The 16699-nt window shown below is 35.6% G+C and overlaps 1 protein-coding gene across 6 annotated transcripts in view; it reads left to right on the top strand.

The window, feature by feature from the left end:
• The window catches only part of PAN3 (poly(A) specific ribonuclease subunit PAN3), a 130009-nt gene that overhangs the window by 762 nt on the left and 112548 nt on the right, over positions 1 to 16699 (top strand). The window lies entirely within an intron of this gene.

The following is a 16699-nucleotide window of genomic DNA, read 5'->3' as shown; positions in this document are numbered from 1 at the left end:
CTAGGCGAGCCGGGGAGTGAGGGGAGGCTGGGTTCCCCGGTACGTGGGTGGGTGGACTGGGGTGCTGTGAGTGGGGGCGGGGAGGAAGGGGGATGGGCTGTGGCGTGCGGTGTGTGAGAAAGGGGGTGTCGTTTCCGGGGGGGTGTGGAAAGGGGCTGGGTTTGCAGGCACATGTGTTTTGCGTGCCCGTGTGGAGTGGTGTCTGCGGAGTGTTGAGGTTCCCTAGTGGGTGTGTGTGCGTAGGGGGCGGGAGGTGATGGGCGGGCTTGAGGCTTCCTAGAGTAGATTGAAAGAACGGAAAAAGTTTGTGTGAGGCTTATGGGAGAAAGATTTTCCAGGCAGGATGCTTTCTAAGGATTAGGAGTGAAGGGACAGCAGCTTTTATGTTGTGTTTAGGTTTAGTCGAGAGTTCAGATTAGGAATATATCAAGACTCGCATTTCAGCATAGTTTTCTTGAAGCCAAGATAAGTTTGCTGGGTGTCAGTAGGGATCCTGTCTTCTACAACTTGGTATCCAGCAAACTCAGCATGGAGCCTTTAAAACATGTCCTGTGCAGCGTTCACTTGTGTGCGACTGAGCACTTGAGTTCGAGTATCTTAAAGCTGTTGGTACTTTTTACTTTTTCACTTGTCATTATCTATTGCCTTGAAACTTTTTAGTTTTTGATGAGTGGAGTTTACAATTATTAGTGTAAATGCAATCTATTTTACAGAAGGTTGCTCTTAAGCAAGAAGCAGAGCAGGTGGCAGATTTTTCTTTTTTGTTTCTCAGTATATTGACTATTTCTAAACCAAAAGGGGGAAGGCTTACTTTCTTGGGCATTCTAAACAGTTTTTAGATCTTAAAATAATTTGATAGGCAATTTGGACGTTAATACATTTTTGCCCCCCCCCTTTATTTAGCAGTTATTTGCTTTATGAGGATTATTTAGTGTTTTCCCAGAGATTTGCTTTTTTAAAAAAGATTGCTGTGATGGACCTAACTTTAATGTAGATGCATTTGGCCAGATTGATATGCTCAGAAAATTAATTTGTAACTAAAAGTGTTTTGTAAAAAATGGTTACTTTACTGGTGGAAATTTATCCCTTTGGAGTAGCAACTTTGCATTTTCAAGGTAAACTTTTTGCTGGTCCCGTGATTTGTGGCTCAAAGTAATTTAAAAGTGTTTGAATAGTACCGGTAAACTAATCGGTAGCTTTGTTACATACAGAAAGGCATTTTCAAAAATGCTGGCATTTAATTTAATGTTATCTTTCTAGGATTTTCTAATACACATAGGTAGGTAGATTTGGGACATGAAAGATAAGGCATGATATTGTAAACAGGTGAAGATGGGAGGTGGAGGAAAGATACTGGCAATGGCTCAAAGGTGAGGATCATTCCATACCTCAGAAAAGGAAAGTAATTGTTTGGGATATAGGATCTTGAGAGAACAGGTAGTTATTGCAAAAGAAGGCATTTAACAGATTTGATTAAATAGCTGAGTTATGTATTTAGGTTCTGTAGGGCTTGCTTTAACTTGCCTGGGTGAAGCCTGAGGCTCCTCTTTTTTGCTGTAGACTTCTTGGTAACTGAGTAGTATGTAGGTTGTGACTCCTTTTAGATGAGAGCAAATGGCTTCGTATCAGTGAGTGGCAAGTAAAGTTGTTCAGGAATCAGGGAAGAGGATTGTGTTGGTAATTTAATGGCTGCTTTGAATTTTTACACTTAAGTGTTTAATTTTTAGTTTGCTTTCCACCTTTTACTGGATTCTTTGCTGTATCTTTGGAAACAGGCTTGATTTGTTAAGTGCATGAGACAAACTAGGCAACACATTCTAAGAGGTAGTGCTATCAGGAGAAATTTAAATTTTGTTAGTTGCTGCCTTGATCATCTAGCATCACAGTTTTATTTTTTCTTTGCTCTTCTTTAAAGGTAAGATTGTACAGCGCTTCCTTAGCTGAGAGGTCATAAACTGATCTGCTCTGATAAGCTAGATCTGCCTGCAGGAATATTTTGTTTGGGCTACATGGAATCTTTGGTGTGTGCATGTGTGAGTTAAAAGATTTTATTGAGGTATACATACCCAGGGAAAAGTATACAAATGAGAAGTTTTTGGAATTTTCACAAGATGAACACACAGCTTATAATCAGTACTCAGATCAAGAAAATAGGACCTAATCAGTAACCCCAGAAGTCCTGCTCTTGTCCCCTTTCAGTCAGTACCCTTTCTCAAATGTGACTTCTGATTTCTAACACTACATTCTGACACAGTAGATTCATTTTTCATTTTTTTGGAACTTTATAGGAATGGGCTTCTTTCTTTAAACACATCTGTGAGATCCATTCCTGTGATGCAGAAACAGCCTGTTGTAGTCTCATTTCTGTATAGTGTTACATTGTATGAATATACCACATTTCATTTTCTCATTTTCCTGTTGGTGGGCAGTGGAATGTTTCCAATTTTTGTCTATTAAAAACAGTGTTTTGAACATTCTTGAACATGGTTTTTGATGAAAAAGTCAAGGTTTCTGTTGGATCACTTGGGAGTTGAATTGCTGGGTCATAATAGGGTATGCATGTGTTCAGATTTAGTAGATGATTTCTGAAGTGGTTGTATCATATTTACATTCCCTGTGGCAATGTGTGAGAGTTCTAGTTGCTCTGCATTCTCACCAATACTTGGTATTAGCGGTCTTATAATTTTAGCCATTTTGGTGGCTCAAATTTATAGGATAATTTTTTCTTGCATGTGTGTGGATTGTAGTTAGTTAACATTTAAAAATCAAAAGATGTAATATAGAAGTAGATTTCTGACTTCCTTTGAAGGGCAGCTCTTACTTGTATTGGGATTAGGACTGTTGGGGCAAGACTCTCGGTTTTGCCTTCCTCCCTAACTTAGATGTGATTTTTATGTGTCCGGCTACTTTTAGGCGTTTGAGTTTTTGACCCTTGCTTTACTACCTCACAAAGCAGAATTGCTTTGTTAGTGTTTCAGATCATGTTAAAACTTGAGGTAAATGCAAGAGAAAATTTTATCCTTATTTTGCAAGTATTGGAAAACTGAAGCACAAAGGCTTTTTCTTCTTAATATACTTAATTGCAGTGATGCTTCAGTTTTGTGAAGGAACCATACTTTAATTTGTTGCTTACCTTTTATGTATACAGAGTATTACATTTTCTTAGTCCAGCTCTCCAGCTCCTCTGCTCACCTGGCAGTGTAGTAGTAAACATGTTCTGGCATTCAGGATTTTTGTTTGGCAAATAACAGTTTATTTTTTGTAAAGAAGTATTTAAGTGTTTTGTTTTGTTTTTAAGAGAGAGAACCCCTGGGAGCGGTGGTGGGGGGTTGGGGGGTAGAGGGAGAAGAGGGCAGAGGGAGAAGTAGAGAGAATCTTAAGCAGGCTCCATACCCACCGTGGAACCTGAAGTGGGGCTCCATCTCACAACTCTGAGATCATAACCTGAGCCCAAAATCAAGAGTCGGGCGCTTAACCAACTGAGCCACCCAGGTGCCCCTGAAGAAGAATTTAAGTTTTTGACATTTTGTATTTCTGTTGGACTTGGGATCTTCTGAGGCTTAAATGTGTTTTGATTTGGGTTCAATTGAATTACTGATTCTTGACATTTTAATAATGTAATTCTAATTTTCAGCTAGCTAGACTTTTAATCTTCAGGGTGCTCAATTTTTAGCAGCTAAACTATATGCCAATGTTTATATTTTTTGTACATTATTTGAAATCCAGTGGATTTATTTTACCAAAAACAGACATATTTTTCAGTTCGACTCCTTAATTAACAGTGAAGGCTTTGATGTAAGACACATCTGTGATGGAATCTTGGCTTTCTTATTAGTTTGGGATCTTGTTTAAATTTTAAACCTTTAAGCCTCAGTTTTTCTTATTTTAAAAATGGGGGTAACAATAGCACTTACTTCAGAGTTGCAGTGGGATTGCATATGACACTATCAGTGCATTGCTTGGCCCATAGTGAGGTTTTAGTCGTAGTTGCTGCTCTTATTCAGTATTGTTAATAATAAGTCTGTAAGTTGTATATTTTCTTTTCTTCTCCAATTTTTGAGAATATACTTTTAAGACTAGTGAAATACCTAGATTATTAAGCTGTGGTTGTCTGTCCAAATGGAAGAGAACAGTGGATAAATTAAAGTTCATTTACTTTGGATTATATAATGTGTGTGGCAAACTGTTTAAGTCAGGATTACACTTACCTGTATCAGCTAACAGGAAAGAGAGTAGTGGGAATTTGTCATTAGGATAGCTGGTATAGGTTTAAACATTTTTATTGGATAATACACACACTGTATAACAAAGACTTTATAATTCCATTCATTTCACTCATTTTATATTGTGCTTGCAAGGGGACAAGCTTTGACTAAACTAGGTAATAGGAATACAGCATTGAATGAAATGAAATTCTGCCCTAAAGGAGAGGGCAGATTGTATTGTAGAGGAGAATACAAACACATGTATAAGATCATATTAAGCCTTGATAAGTTTTATGAGGAATATTCAAAGAGGGATGTATTATCATAATTTGAGGTAAGATTCAGTTAATGAATAAAAGTGCGTAAAAGTGCACACTCTTTCCATAAACATGCATTTGAAATAGCCATGTAAGAAGATAAATGGTTGCCAAAACAAAGCAGAATATCTTTATATTTTTGCCCTTTTATAGGATTTTTCCCTTTTTTTTTTTAAGATTTTATTTATGTGTCAGAGAGAGAGGGAGAGAGAGAGAGAGCGAGAGAGTGTGCACAAGCAGGGGGAGCCGCTGAGCAGGGGTCTCCATGCGGGACTCGATTCCAGGACCCTGGGATCATGACCTGAGCTGAACAGAGGCAGACGCTCAGTACCAACTGAGGTACCCAGGCATCCCGGATTTTTTACTTTTTAAATTAACCTTCTATTTTGAGATAATTAGAGAGGCACATGCAGTTGTAAGAAATGATACACAGAGAACTTGTTGTTCCATCACTCATTGTCCTCCCACTGTAACATGTTTCCTAAGTGTAGTACAGTATCACAACCAGCATTGATTGATACAGCCCACTCATATTCATATTTCTGTACTCTGATTTGCATTCGTGTGTGCCCACACATGTGCAGTTAGTTCTGTGGAATTTCTTGCTTATATGTTTGTGTACCAGCCAACACAGTCCAAGACATAGAACAGTTTTATCACCCTCTAGTTGCCCTTTTGTAACCCTCCCTTACTCCCTCCCCAAACTTGGCAACTACTAATTTGCTCTCCTTTCTGTAATTTTGTCATTTCAAGAATGTTTAAATGGACTTATGTAGCATGAAATCTTTTGGGATTAGTCCCCCACCCCCCCACTAAGCACAGTTCTCTCAAGATTCAGCCAGGTTGTGTGTATCAAGAGTTCATTTGTATTTATTGCTGAATTTTTCTGTTTTTTAACTCGGGAAATTTATTATGGGACAGCATTTTTTGGTTTGCTTTTCTATAGGCATATCTACTTTGTGTACAAAGTGATGAACATTTACAGTAACCCAGAAATGATATTTTAAAGATTTGTGCTAGGAGCATTTATTGACAGACTTGAATATTTATTTATATATTTTAGGGTTGATTTTCACTTATTTAATTTTTTTTTAGTTACAAAACTCAACTGTTTTTTGTAAAAATTTCCATTGGAGCAGTAGTGTATAAAGTCAAAGTAGACCAATCTCCTCATCTTATTATCTGGGGTTAATAGTTATTAATATACTGCTTTTGCGCTTCTAAAGGCTCTACTTCCAAATACAATTACATTGAGGGTTAGGGCTTCAGTATATGAATTTTGAGAGAAAACAGTTCAGTCCATAATTTGTGTGTGCATGCACACACACTTAAGTTTTGTAGCAGTATTTCTCATGTTTTTTTTCCATATTAACTTTATATCCTATTTATAAAATAGTTTAGTCTGAGATTATATAAGTGGAATATGATAAAATACTTGTTTTATGTACTGTTTTCATATAGCTGTTAGAAAGCCAATATATACAAGTACAAAGATTTTGATTTTAGTGCTCTTACAAAATCAACTTTGTGATCTTAAACTAGTCATTTAGTCCATGTGGCAATAATGTTTCTTTATCTGTAAAATGGGAGAATGGGGTATGGAGTACATGATGTCCAAAATGCTTTTAGCTCTAAAATGCTCTGTGTTCTAAATGTTCATGTTCTAGAAAACAAATTACTTCATGTTTGATCTTTAGATCCTCTTCCCCTCCCAACAACTCTTAAAAAACACTGACTGCTCAGCAGTTTAACATCCAGTACAGGGAAGGGCATGTTGATCTCACTAATCTTGGCTGAGTTAATTGGCATGTAGATAACAATCCTCTTCCTTAAAAAAGCTCTCCCCTTTTTTGATGTCTGTTTTGTTATCTATTTTTTCTTTAAAAATAAAGTTATTGTTCCTTTTTTTTTTTTTTTAAAGTAAACTCCATACCCAATGTGGGGCTTGAACTCAACCACCCTGAGATCAAGAGTCTCGTGCTCCACTGGCTAAGCCAACCAGGTGCCCCTGTTCCTGTTTTTCTAAAGCTAGTTTTTAATTACATTTTTTATTATAAAAATTCCAGTTTAAAAAAATAGGAAACAATGTCTTGTTTTGGGAACTAGAAATGTAATACATGCACAGTTTAAAAATTTAACACAAAAGGGTACCCAGTGAAAAATAGTCTCCCTCCTTTAGTTCCCTGATTCCTTTCCAAAAGATAGTTACTCTTTCTAATTTATTATGTATGCATTCAGAAATATTCTTTGCCTATACAATCATTTATATGTTTCTAGCACCTTCCGACACATATACACGTGTGCACACACACGGAAGCACTTTGAATTTTCTCATTGAATTGTGTATCTTGTGGTTTGTTCGACATTCACACACACAAATCTACCTTGCTCTTTTTAAAGGCTGCATAATATTCCACTGTATGTTGTATTATTCTTTTTAATGGATATTTAGGTTATTTATAGTCTTTTATTACAAATAATGGCACTAAGCTGTTGTATCTTAATGCATTATGTACATTGATACATAAATTCACACAAAATATATGCACATATGTTAAGCATATAGAATCTTCAGTAATTTGGTTCAAACTTGGTACGTTAAAAAAAAATTATGTAGACAACTGCCATATGATCTCACTTATATGTGGAATCTAAAAAATCCCTGAACTCAGAGATACAGGGAATTGATTGGTAGTTGCCAGAGGTGGGGAGTGGAGGGGTGTGAGAAATGGATGAAGATGGTCAAAAGGTACAAACTTCTAGTTACAAGATAAATAATTCTTGAGTATGTAATGTGTAGCAAGGTGGCTATAGTTAACAATATTGTTACTTGGAAGTTGCTAAGACAGTCCATCTTGAAAGGTCTCAGCATAAGGAAAAAATGGTAACTGTGTAGTGATTGATGTTAAAATTAACGTGGTAATCATTTTGCAGTATATGCATAAATCTAATCATTATGTTGTACACCTAAAACGAATATAACATTCCATGCCAATTATAGCTTGATAAAAAAATCTGTATTTTATACATTATTAGCTGAAATAAGATATTTGAAATAGTCATCCATATCAAATCTGCCCCAGCAAGATTTTTTCCCAGTGGCTCACATATCTAGAGATAGTTTTATAAATCACATCTTTTGCAACTTAATAGATTAGTATTTGTTAATACTTGTTGGGAAATTTCATTTGTATATTTAATAAAAGACTAGTGTTATTATTTAACAGTCTTTCGTTGTTTATCTGCATTTTTGATAGGGTTATCTTAGGGTGTTTTCATAAATATTAGGTAGAGCATGACAGAGCTGGAAAAACGGGAAAGGACTTTAAAAATTATTAGATATAACTTTCTTATTTTGCTTATCTGTTCCTAAGCTTATTCTGTCATTTAATATTGCTGTTCCTGAATCTGACTGTATACTTGATTGAAAGGATGAGATCAGAGGTGAAGAAAAACAAAATGGAATCGGGCCTCTTAAATTCCATAAGTGACCTTTTATGGCTCATAGACTTTATAGCAATGTCAGCTATCTCTGAGGAAGAGTCTTGACAATGATGGGACAGGGTATTTTCTCCCTACTCCCAAGGCTTGGAAAAATGATAAAGGCAGTTTTTAAAATAAAAATTTTAGCTGAGTCCTCTGGTATATATTATAAAAAGATTTAATGTAAACAAATAATGTATTTGAAAAACTTAGATTTTGGCAAACTTTCAACTTAGTATAATTAGGTCTAAAAGTGGAGATTCATTAATTTTATTTAATTATTTGATTAACACACATTTACTGAGCACTTGCTCTGTGTCAGCTACTGTTTAGATTCTTGGTATACGTTAGTTACCAATAAATGAAATATTCCTTCCTTTGTGAGCCTTCCATTTTAATGGGTAGTGTGGGCAGTATTTGTAAACATAACCCCCAAGATTTTGTAGTATGTTAAAAGATGATAATTGCTATTAAAAAAAAAGCCAACTCTGCTCCTAACTTCTCAATAAACTATGGGTTTGGATGATCTTACACTGATACTTTGCACAAGGAGTAAGCTGGTTTAAGAAACACAATTTCTATTATTAAATTCCGATTTACTCTACTGAGAAAGCAAGAACAATGGAAAACTTCTCAAAACATTTATTTCTTGGCAGATTTTGATTGCAAAGAAAAAGCAATTATCTTGACACAGATCCTAAACTGGAACTGTCTTGTTGGAAGACATTTTTCAATTAGTAATCAAAGGGGCAGTGCTAAATATTAAATAGCTTCACCTGAGAATCCAATTTATTTAGTTGTTTATTGTCAAGTTTGTAGCCAGTGTACCTTGGAAGAGCTGTAGTATTGTAGTGCTCCTCAGAGTCCAGTGTTTACCACAGTCTTACTGTATTGCAGTTCCTCTCTGATTCTGGAAACTAAGTAATAATGTATATCTTAAATTTTCAGTTCCAAACAGTGTACTATGTATATTCCAGTGTGAAACACTAAGCTCTCAGCTGAGCTCTTGTTAAGCCACTTTGATCATGTAAAATTGCTGTTTCAGGAATTTTTTTTTTTTTTTTTTTGGGTCTTCCCATAGGCCTTGCTGTGTCTATCTTGGTGCAAAGGTTCACGTGATAACTTTCATAAGGGCCAGTTTGCCAGGTAGAACTTACAGTTTTTAAAACAATGTCAACTTGCCTCTGGAGGTGTATTTTATTTGCAGTATGCAGATGACTACTTAGTAAATATGACATAGTATATGTACATTCTGGGCACTGATTAGAGAGTTTAATTATCAAGCTTTTTTTGAACACTTTTGTGCCAGGTATTATACTGGTATCAGGGAATGCAAAGCTGTGTGGTTCTGGCCATTTATGAATGCGTAGTCTAGTAAAGGATTTTGAAATGTATAAATTTTGGCATAGTATGATACCCTATAGGTATAAAGTTGTATAACAAATTCTATTCAGGGATATTTTGGAAGGTCTCATAAAGAGGGAATATTTGAACTATTTTTTGAAAGATGTATGAAGCATACCTGGTAGAAAAGAAAGGCATCTTAGGCAGATGAAAGGACACTGATTTTGAAAGACAGCATTGTGCGTGCTTTTGTTCTGTAGTCACCTGATGTGGAGAAGAGGCTGTATTATGGAGAATGGTACCAGATGGTAGGTTGTGTGGCCACGTTGTGAAGGCCCTTGTAGGCTCTGCTAAGTGAAGTGATAAGATCTATGTCTTTAAGAGATAACCATAGGAGTTTTTGGCTTCCAAGGATGGAGATAGGGAACAGTTTGGAGTAGCCTTATGACAGTGGAAGAGAGAAATGCCAAGGACTTGATTCAGGCAAGTGGAAATGAAATATAGGGGGCGCATTTGAGAGCGATTTGATGAAGCAGCTACTTTGAGAGGGTAGATGGGAGAGAGAAAGGAGTTAAGGATATATCTTTTAGCTTAAAAGTACCTGTCACACATGTACTTGAAGACATTTAATAATAGGTGGTTGTAAAGGTGAGTCTGAGTTTGTAGGAATGGCTGAGAGGAATGTAGTGTAGTGATTTTTGGTGCCTTTCAAATAAGTTTGTTCTTGTTTCAAATTTCATCTCTGGCACTGCCACCAAAATAGGCAATAATGATATATATCTTAAAGGACTGTTGAGATTGTGTGTATAAGCAATACGCGGCAGCTGTTATTATTGTCTGTCTACCTGTCTGTCTGTCTATCTGTCTATCTATCTATCTATATCTAATCTGTCTCTCTGTCAGAACCAGAAATGAATGTTTCAAAGCAAGAGGATGAGAGTTCAAGAGGCGAAGATTGGTCTAGGTAAATGGCTAAAAAGGGAAGTACTTAATATTCTTAGCCTTTTATTACCTCAGTTGGGTGTGGTTTAATACTGTTTTCTACTTCTATTGAGAATTAGTATAAAACATGTTTCTAGAAATTTTCCTTTTACCTATATGAAGATGCATGATGATCAGTACTCCATATATAAAAATCCTTATAAAAATTTCTGAAGAGCTTAGTGCTAGGAAGTGTTTTTGCTCTAAAAAATTGGTATTTGTTATTTTACTAGGTGAGTATTTTTAACTTACATTTTTTCCTCTTTATCTTGGCTACTTAGAAACTTCTTAACTTAATTTCAACTAAGATACTTTTTAAAGCTTATGTTTATTGGTTTAGTAATCCCCCATTTAATCTTTTATTTTTATTATATGTCTGGATTGGGGGAGGGTGATTAACAAATTTATTGTCTCACAGTTCTGGAGCCTAGAAGTCTGAGATCAAGGTGTTGGCTGGGTTGCTTTCTTCTAAGGGTTGTGAGAAATAATCTATTCCGTGCCTCTCACCAAGCTTCTGGTGGTTTGTCTGCAGTCTTTAGCATCCCTTGGCTTGTAGAAGCATCACCTTGATCTCTGCTTTCTTCTTCACAAGACATTCTTCCTGTGTATGTGTCTGTGTCCAGATTTCCCCTTTTATAAAGTCGTAAGTCCTATTGGTGTCAACTAACTAGAATTTAAATAAAAAATTTGAAAAGGAAAAAAGAAAAAGAAAGGAAACTCATAGTGAAACCAGAAAAATAAAGTCATACTGGATTAGGCTTCACCTGAATGACCTCATCTTAACTAATTACATTTTCAATGATTCTTTTTTTTAATTAATTTTTTAAAGATTTTATTTATTTATTTGACAGAGAGAGACACAGCGAGAGAGGGAACACAAGCAGGGGGAGTGGTGGGAGAGGGAGGAGCAGGCTTCCCGCGGAGCAGGGAGCCCAATGCGGGGCTCGATCGCAGGACCCTGGGATCATGACCTGAGCTGAAGGCAGACACTTAATGACTGAGCCACCCAGGCGCCCCTCTTTTATCATCTTTTAAAGATACCTATTTTTAAAAAGGGCTTAACTGTAAATAAGTGTTTATACAAATGTGGTACTAGATTAGACTACCAAAAAAATAGAAGTAGTCCCAAATCTCAGTTAACAGATAATTTATTTTTTAATTTATTTTTTAATTTTATTTTTTAAAGATTTTATTTATTTATCTGAGAGAGAGAATGGGAGACAGAGAGCATGAGAGGGGAAGGGTCAGAGGGAGAAGCAGACCCCCTGCTGAGCAGGGAGCCCGATGTGGGACTCGATCCCGGGACTCCAGAATCATGACCTGAGCCGAAGGCAGTTGCTTAACCAACTGAGCCACCCAGGCGCCCCAGTTAACAGATAATTTAGATGGGTAGATGGTACAGAAACATGTAAGAATTTAAAGGTTTAAATAGTTGAAGACAGCAGTAAAAGATAGGTCAAAGGAAATGTATATATATTTTTAGTCAAATGAATGGTATGGTAAGAGGTAGAGGTTTTAACAGCTTGGAATAATTGGGCAATGCATTCTAGAAACAGGTGAAGAGGAAAAAATGTTTATGATTACCTAAGAGACAGGATGCTAGGCACTTTGCATAGGTTGCTTCACTTGAGTCCCTACCACAACCCTGTGAGAGATGGTATTGCCTTCTTTTTCAGATGAAAAAATGAAACTTAGAGGATTGTTTGCTCAAGGTCCTACAGCCAGTGAGTGGCAAAAGTAGGATTGGAACTCAGTGTCTCTAATTTCAAGTATTTTTTTCTTTTCCACCATATATCTGGGTCTTGAAGAACATAGAGGGGTGTGTGTGTGTGTGTGTGTGTGTGTAGGTATAGGAATTTGGGGTGTGTGTGTGTGTGTGTATGTAGGTATAGGAATTGATGGTACTCCATATTGTAAAGTGTAGACTTTCAAAATATAGTGAGTATATCATTTTGACTGGAGGAGGGAGTTCAGTAATGTTACGATTATTATAAAGATCTTTTTATAATAGATGTGTATGTGTATATCTATCTATTTTTTAAACTTTGATTACACTATAATCTTTGGTCTTTCGGAAATATCTGTGTATTCATTTTCCCCCCTGATGGATACCCGGTTGTTTTAAGTCTATTTATTGAATAATTCCTTTTTTCTCCACTGATTTTATAAAACAGCTTTATTGAAATACAATTTACATGCTATAATCACCCTTTGTAAGTGTGTACAGTTCAGTTTTAGTAGATTATATTATAGGGTTGTGCAACCATCAGGATTCTTACAAGATACTGTTTTATTGTTTTTTCATAATTTTTCATTGAAGTTTGCAGAGTAGATGGTATGAATTTCATTTTACAAGTAATGGTATAATCTACATTTTATAAGCATTTTGCCCAAAACTTTGTGGCTAGTAAGTGGCAAAACTGAGACTCAAACCTAGTACCTTTGGGAAATGATGGATTGAGAACAGATCGTTGAGGGCTTTTTAATGTCAGACTGAGAAGTTTGGATTTTATCACATAGGGTGAGCATTGCCAGCATCTTGCCTATGATGCCCTCTTTGGCAGAGGAAAACCACTCAGTATTTTCAGAGGTCACTTTTTGTAGTGTGTTCTATGGAATTCTATGGGCCCAGCATGCTTCCGCTGCGCCACTCTGCTGTTCTATGGAATTCTAGACCCTCAAGCTGCTCCATGTAGAAAGGGTTCTTTAGGTACATTTGGGAAGTACTCTATCTCCTTTTTGAGTTGTCACAGTTCACATTGTAGACACAGGCTCTGAGAAATTGTGTAGTGAAGAAATTGGGTTTACTTTTACTTTTCCAGCCTTTTCCAAATTTACTTGACTTCAGAATTCCCTTTGGGTAACATTGGTTTATTCTGATGTTTTTGGAAAGTTAAACCCGTTTCATCAAGAGGGGACAAGACTGAAGAAGAAGGAGAACATTTATTTAGTTAAGTTGTGAGGATGGGTTTTTGTTTTTTTAAAGTGGGTTATCATCATACACATTTATATGGTAACTGTTGACAGATGTATAAGTTCTGATTCTTTAGGTACTGTAAGATCCTTTGGTTCAAAGTTTGAATGCCTCATTATCATTTTAAAAGTACAGGCTTGAAATTTCATCTTTTGATTCTAATTCCCTCTCTGAAAAACTGGAAGGCAGTTTCATGCAATCGAGAGATTGCCATTACATCCCAGTTCTGTCACTTAACTAGCTTTGGGACATGGGGCAAGCTTTCTCATCTCCCTAAATCATTTAGTTTGCTTAACTGCACAATAAAAGTAATATCAACCTTGCCACAGTTGTCATTCAGACTGAGGTTCATATCTACACAGTGATTGTTGAATTGCTTATTATTCTGTACAGATTCAAGTTACAATAATAGAGATGATAATAGAGCTTTCATAGAAATAGTAAGCTTTACTTATAGTGGATTGCAAACTATTATTCCATAGAGATGGTGTAAAGTTTACTTAAAGTGGATTGCAAAAATAGGGGGTTGAAGTAGTGAAAAGTTCTTAATTATCTAGTCTTGGTAATTAAATTCTCTAACGTGTCTTATGCTTATGTAATTTAAACTTTAAAAGTACTCTACACACTTTTTCTGTTTGTGCATCTCATAAGGTAGGTGGGATATGTGTCTATTCTTAGTAACTTAAAAAAATTAGTATCTTCATGATATATACAGAATAGAATAATGTATCATAGGTTAGTGATTTTCCTAACTACTCTTCAAGTATCAAATCCCATTCTCTTCTTTCCAAAATAGGAAAAGTTAAGTGTAAGTATATATGTGGAATTTTTTTTCTCAGCTTTATTGAGATATTGACATATAACATCTGTAAGTTTAAGGTGTACAACGTGATGATGTGATACAAGTATATACAAAATGATTACCACATGGGATAGTCAACACCTCCATCCCTTCACATAATTACATTTTTTTTTTTTGTGGTGATAACTTTTAAACTACTCTTCTAACAGTTTTCAAGTATATAATACAGTTTTGTTCATTATAGTCACCATGATATACATTAGATCCCCAGAACTTACTCATCTTAGAAGTGGAAGTTTGACCGACATCTCCCCATTTCTCCCACTTCCCAGTCCCTGGCAACCACTGTTCTGTTCTATTTCTTTGAGTTTGGCTCTTTTATATTCCACATAAGTGAGAACATACACTATTTGTCTTTCTCTGACTTATTTCATTTAGCATAATGCCCTCAAGGTCTATCCATGATGTCAAAAATGTTGGGATTTCCTTCTTTTTTATGGCTTAGTAATAGTTCATTTTGTGTGTGTGTGTGTGTGTGTGTGTGTATGAATACATACACATATACATATGTATATACCACATTTTACACATATATATTATCTATATATCTATATAGATATCACATTTTCATTAACCATTCATCTGTCAATGGACATGTAGGTTGTTTCCATGTCTTGGAGTAATGCTGCAGTGAACATGGGGGTGCAGAAATTTCTTCAAGATCGTGATTCCATTTCCTTGTATATATATACAAAGTAGTAATCCTGTCTTATCTACAGGGGATGCAGTCCAGTACCCCCAGTGGATGTTTGAAATTACAGATAGTATGAATCCTATATATACTATACTTTTTCATATATATACATACATACCTATACTAAAGTTTAATTTATAAATTAGGCACAGTAAGAGATTAAGAACAATAATAAAATACAATCAATATATATCAATATATTGTGATAAAAGTTATGTGAATGTGGTTTCTCTCCCTTTCAGAATATCTTATTGTACTGTTACCCTTCTTGTGATGATGTGAGTTGACAAAATGCCTACATGATCAAATGAAGTAGGGTGAATGATGTAGGCATTGTGACATGGTGTTAGTTTACCACTGGCCTTATGATGATATGTCAGGAGGATCATCTGCTTCCATGTGGTTGACTGAGGTTGACCATGGGTGACTATGGAAAGTGAAACCTTGGAGAAGGCGGGGGGAGGGGGGAATTACTTTACCCAGAAGTAAGATTGCTGAATCATTTGTTCTGTTTTTAATTTTTGAGGGACCTCCATACTGTTTTCAGTAGTCGCTGCCCCAGTTTACATTCCCACTGACAGTGGTCAAGGATTCTCTTTTCTCCATGGCTTCGCCAAAACTTGTTACCTCTTATCTTTTGATAATAGCCATTCTAACAGGTGTAAGGGGATATTTCACTATGGTTTTAATTTGTATTTTCTTGATGATTTGTGATATCAGGCATCTTTTCATGTGCCTGGTGGTCATCTGTGTGTCTTCTTTGGAAAAATGTCTATTCAAGTCCTTTGCTTATTTTTTAATTGGATATTTTTAGAGGGCTATTGAGTTCTAGGAATTCCTTATACATTTTGGATATTAACCCTTTATCAGAGAGATGGTTTGCAAATATTTTCAGTTGTTTCATAGATTGCCTTTTTATTGTGCTGATTGTTTCTTTTGCTCTGTAGATACTTTTTCATTTGATATAGTCCTACATGTTTATTTTTGCTTTTGTTGCTTGTGCTTTTGGTGTCTCATTAAAAAAATTCTTACCAAGACCAATGTCAAGTAGCTCTTCCCTATGTTTTCTTCCAATTGTTTACAGTTTGGGTCTTTATGTGGAATGTTTAATTTTTTAACCCTAATTACTGGCCATGTTTAACCCTCTCCCTTCCTCCCTGTTTTTTTTTTTGTTAAGCCCAGTCAGTTTTTTCTTTGTTAGGGAGCATAAAGTTTCTTCTGTCAAAGTTGTGTATTCTAAAGGAATGTAAACCAATTTTAATATAGTGAGACTCAATCACTACCAGAAATTTGGTAATAAATTAGGGCAAACTATACTTCTAAATGATAAAGTATTATAAAGGATGGGATGTTTATAAGATTGTTTTATTGCCCTCTGACAGTTTAATATTCATTTGTTTTGCAAGTATTTTGTTATGCTTAGGTGCTTATTTTTAGTCCAGTGGATCTTGCTTAAAATCTACTAAGGTAAGACATTGACCATAGATACTTAAATTCTGGCAAGTTCAATAATGGTTTTATTGTATTAGCTTCTATAACATAGGAAGAAAAGAGAAAATTGGGTTTAAAATTTAAAAAAATTGAAATAAAAATGCTATATTAAAAATAATTTGACTCTGGAATTGTACTCTTATTTTTGAAAGCCATTTTATTTTATTAGGAAGAGGTAAATAGTAGATGCTATAAGGGTTTTGGTGGAATATAGGAACTTCTCCCCTTATGGATTTCTCTGTCATCATCATCGTTATGAAAATAACTACATTATAGAAAAGTAATACGAGAAAAGATCAATCTCTCCCATTCAATCAACCAAATAACACGAGATTAAAATTTTGGTGT

Source organism: Phoca vitulina, unplaced genomic scaffold (genome assembly GCF_004348235.1).
Source record: "Phoca vitulina isolate PV1807 unplaced genomic scaffold, GSC_HSeal_1.0 scaffold5, whole genome shotgun sequence".
Lineage (NCBI taxonomy): Eukaryota > Metazoa > Chordata > Mammalia > Carnivora > Phocidae > Phoca > Phoca vitulina.
Note: the sequence above shows the minus strand (reverse complement) of the source record. Positions and strands in the feature narration are given on the sequence as shown.